Source organism: Lathyrus oleraceus, chromosome 6 (assembly GCF_024323335.1).
Source record: "Lathyrus oleraceus cultivar Zhongwan6 chromosome 6, CAAS_Psat_ZW6_1.0, whole genome shotgun sequence".
NCBI classification, from domain to species: Eukaryota; Viridiplantae; Streptophyta; class Magnoliopsida; order Fabales; family Fabaceae; genus Lathyrus; species Lathyrus oleraceus.
In genome coordinates this window covers 5,368,269-5,372,453 of record NC_066584.1, presented here as the reverse complement: position 1 = coordinate 5,372,453, position 4,185 = coordinate 5,368,269, and the positions used below count along the sequence as shown (strand labels likewise).

The 4,185-nt window shown below is 38.4% G+C and overlaps 1 non-coding gene across 1 annotated transcript; it reads left to right on the top strand.

The window, feature by feature from the left end:
- Positions 1-336: 336 nt before the first annotated feature.
- On the top strand, positions 337-443 carry LOC127099567 (small nucleolar RNA R71). Its single transcript, XR_007794057.1, has one exon. It is a non-coding gene; the product is annotated as a small nucleolar RNA R71 (small nucleolar RNA).
- Positions 444-4,185: the final 3,742 nt, after the last annotated feature.

Below are 4,185 nucleotides of genomic sequence, written 5' to 3'. Positions count from 1 at the left end.
TGTCCTTGGCTTCCACATATCTCACAATCCGACGAAACTGCGGCTACAGTATTCAGGTTCGTGTACATATGCTCGACTTTAAGGGATAATGCGTCCATTTTAGCTTGCATCATGTCTATAGAGCTTAGTTCATGCACTCCTCCTTGGGCTTCCTTCTTCTCAACTGTCGCTCGTTCGACTCCCCATGATTGATGGTTTTGAGCCATGTCTTCGATGAGGGAACTAGCTTCAGGGTAAGGTTTGTTCATCAAAGCACCGCCTGCGGCAGCGTCGATGGTCATCTTTGTGTTGTAATGAAGTCCATTATAGAAGGTTTGAATGATTAACCAATTTTCTAAACCATGATGTGGGCATGCTCGTAACAACTCTTTATATCTCTCCCAAGCTTCGAACAACGATTCTCCATGGTTTTGGGTAAATCTAGTTATATGGTTTCGAAGAACGGCGGTCTTACTCGGGGGAAAATATCTAGCAAGAAAAACTCTTCTAAGGTTATCCCAAGTCGTAATGGAATTGGGTGGAAGGGAATCTAACCATGATAGAGCTTTATCTCTGAGGGAAAAAGGAAATAATCTTAAACATATTGCCTCAGGAGAAGCTCCATTGGTTTTAAAAGTATCTGCTAATTGAAGAAATATTTTTAAATGTTGGTTAGGGTTCTTAGTAGCGAGACCTGCGAATTGTCTCTGTTGCACTAGTTGTAACAGGGATGGTTTAAGTTCAAAATTATTGGCTGGGATTATTGGGTTTACTATACTAGAACTAGGTTCTTCGTTAGATGGTTGAGCGAAATCTTTAAGAGGTCTTTGGTTTTGATCTTCGGCCATAGCTCTCTTAATTCTATGAAAGAATAAACGTGCGCGAGCGTAACGTTCAGGTTCCGCCAGAGGGTATACTAAGCTTAAACTTCCGGTGCTGCGAGTTCTTCGCATTGACCGGCGGGAAATAACCTAAGTCTAAACGATATAACAACAGGAAAATGAAATTTAATGAAATTGGTCCCCGGCAACGGCGCCAAAAACTTGATGCGGTCAATAACTTGATGCGGTGTTCGCAAGTATACGAACGCGTCAGAGTAATATAAAAGATTGTCGAATCCACAGAGACCAAGTGTCAATCTATCGTTATCTGTCGTTATGGTGTTTATCAAAGGCAATCGAAATAGATGTTTTTGTAGTGTGCAATGAAAAGTAAAGTATTGAAAATAGAATATAATTAATAAAGACAGGGTCAAATGTAATTCACATAATTAATTGATAATCCAGGTACTTGCTAGTAGAGCTACTTATGGGCAGTGTTTCCTACTTTGAAAAGAACTAATTTAACAGGAACTGTCGCTTTCGCGTATTCAGAACCGAGTTGTACTCCCTAATCAAACCCTCTTATTGTCACTTATAAAAAGGCGCACATTGCGTTAGAGTAGTAAACCTATTTTTAAGAAATATAGTATCTCGACTAAGTTGAAAAGTATTATAACCTGGATTTCTTAACCAAAAGAGGTTCTTACGAACCAGACTCTAAACTTATAAACGCGTCCGAAAATAGTTTTAAAATCTCTTTTCTTCTTAATGTTAAAATCTCCTAATGAACTAAACAAAGCGCTTTCGCTGTTTTTGAAATAGTTAAAAACAATTAAGTTTAAAAAGACGTTGGACGGCTTTTGATCTTACCCAACGGAATTGAAGTGCGGGAAAACTTAATTTGAAAGTTAAAATAGCCCTTAAGTGTTTCTATGAACAATTGTACGGATTATCGATTCAATTACGATCCTTACATTCTAGCCTTATAAATTTAGCTAGACATGGTAAAGTAAAAGTGCATTAAAATAAATAAAAGTAGTGCGAGTGCGGAAAGTAAATAAAAGTAGTGCGAGTGCGGAAAGTAAATAAAAGTAGTGCGCGTGCGGAAAGTAAATAATTTAAAGCAAGTGCGAGAAATAAATAAAGTAAAGGCGAGTGCGGGAAATAAATAAATTTAAAGCGAGTGCGGGAAATAAATAAAGTAAAAGCGAGTGCGGGAAATAAATAAAGTAAAGGCGAGTACGGGAAATAAATAAAGTAAAAGCGAGTGCGGGAAATAAATAAAGTAAAGGCGAGTAATAAAAACCTGTTCCAATTGGAGGGCTAAGTAAATTGCAATGCGGAAAAGAAAATGGCGGCAGGATTAACTTCCTTCCAAAGTGCTCCAAACTCGATTACAGACTCTATCACAGACTTGATTACACAATTGTGGTAACACTCCAATGCGAAGCGATTACCACTATAAAATACTGAATATATGCCTAAGTGAAACAAATTTGCTTTTGAGTTTGCCTCTGTTCTAAGTTTGGATGATTATAAAATTGAATTCGCGTATTTATTTATAAGCAAAATAAAAAAGGTGGAATTGACTTGGATGCCCTTCAACTTGAAAATAGAGGAAACCGTTTCCTTCTTGTGGCGTCCGCCACAAGGCTATGGCGCCCGCCACAAGCACAAAGTGGGGCGCCTTAGTGGATGAAGTGGGGAAACGTGGGAGTTGAGGAAGTTGGACTTGGACACGTCATGGCTTGGTCTGTGGCGCCCGCCATGGGGTAGGCCATAAGCACAAAATGCTGAATTTTAGGGTTTTTAGCCCTTTTTCACTCCTTTTCTCGATCGGGGCTCCGATTAAAGTAAAAACCTGAAAACAAAGGAAAACACAGTAATAACACAACAAAATGACAATATTACAACTAGAATGCATGTGAAATCGGAGTCGAAAATACGTAAATTTTAGTGTGATCAAGTCTAAAAAAGTTTTTTCCATGGACAAGATTACAAAGGAAATTACGGTTGGACAGGTGAAACAATGGCCCATCAAAGGGTTACTTTCTTGTGGTAAATTTTAGTGTGAAGTATGATATTCTGGATATGATATGTGTGGCAAATTGGGTACCCACTAATCACAATTCAAGCATCACTCCTACCTTGGCCAAACTGATCTTTCACATTGGAACCAAGTCTAAACTGAACTTTAGAGAATATGTCTTTAACCAGACCATGAAGCATGCTGATTCATTTGATGTAAATCTACCAAAAAAAATTCTTGCTTAATCACGGGCATTATCTTGAAGCAACACCCTGAAGTTTTGCATCCTCAAGAAACCCCAATAAAAAAGGCTAGACCTTTGACCCTTGAAAATAAGCTATTTGTGGGGACATATGTCCCATACATTGTGGTAAAGCATCAAAGTTAAAATCCTAGTGAAAATTCTTCTTCTGTTTCCAAAGCCACTAAAAAGGAGATATTACATGGACTTATGGAAGTGTCCAAGGCTCAGCAAGCAACACTTATTACAAGCACAACTAGGAAAAATGAGGTGGATGAATTGATTGTCCTGATGACCAATGAGAAGGAAGGTGAAGATGAAGAAGAATTTGATAGTGAAAAAGAGTAATCTGGAAGTGAAGAGGATGAGGAAACCTCTAAAGAATAAGTCCTCTTGGATAAGCGATGTTAATTGAATTCTCTTTGTAGTTTTAATTAAGTATGTTTTTGGCCATTGTATGTGGGCATGTTTTATTTCCTTGTTCTGAATCTGTAATGGCTTGATAGCCTTTTGTTTTTTAGCCAATAACTAAGTCCAGATGTTATGGGATTATGTTTAACATATGTGCTCATAGTTGGTGATTGTCTCTTCTGACTAATCTGTTCATTGACTGTGCTACTAACTTTTCTAAATTATGGAAAAAAGGGGGAGTTGTGGTGTTATGGTGTTGTGTTGGTAGTTTATTCTAACTACTAACTATGTGTGAAGAATTATATAACATATGTGTTGCAAGGTGTGTATCTGCTACAATATTGATGTGTGCTCACATGCTGGAGCATCTGGTCTGACACCTGATACCTCAATTATTAGTGCTTTGTAGTAAGTCACTCTTACCAGTATGATATAGATTTTAGTGTGAGCAAGGAATTTCAATTCATGGTGTCGCACCTCGAAAAAATGGGGATGCGACTACAAAGCGAAGCGCGATCGCACGCTCGCAATGATGGACTGAACAGAGTCGCCACCGAACTTTATTTATTCCTAAAAAGGAAAGGGGAAATATCGATAAAACCCAAGACAAAAGAAAGGATAAGATATGGTCATCGCAACCAATATCAGGGTTCGGGAGTCGATTACGCAAGGGGAAGGTATTAGCACCCCTCACGTCCGTTGTA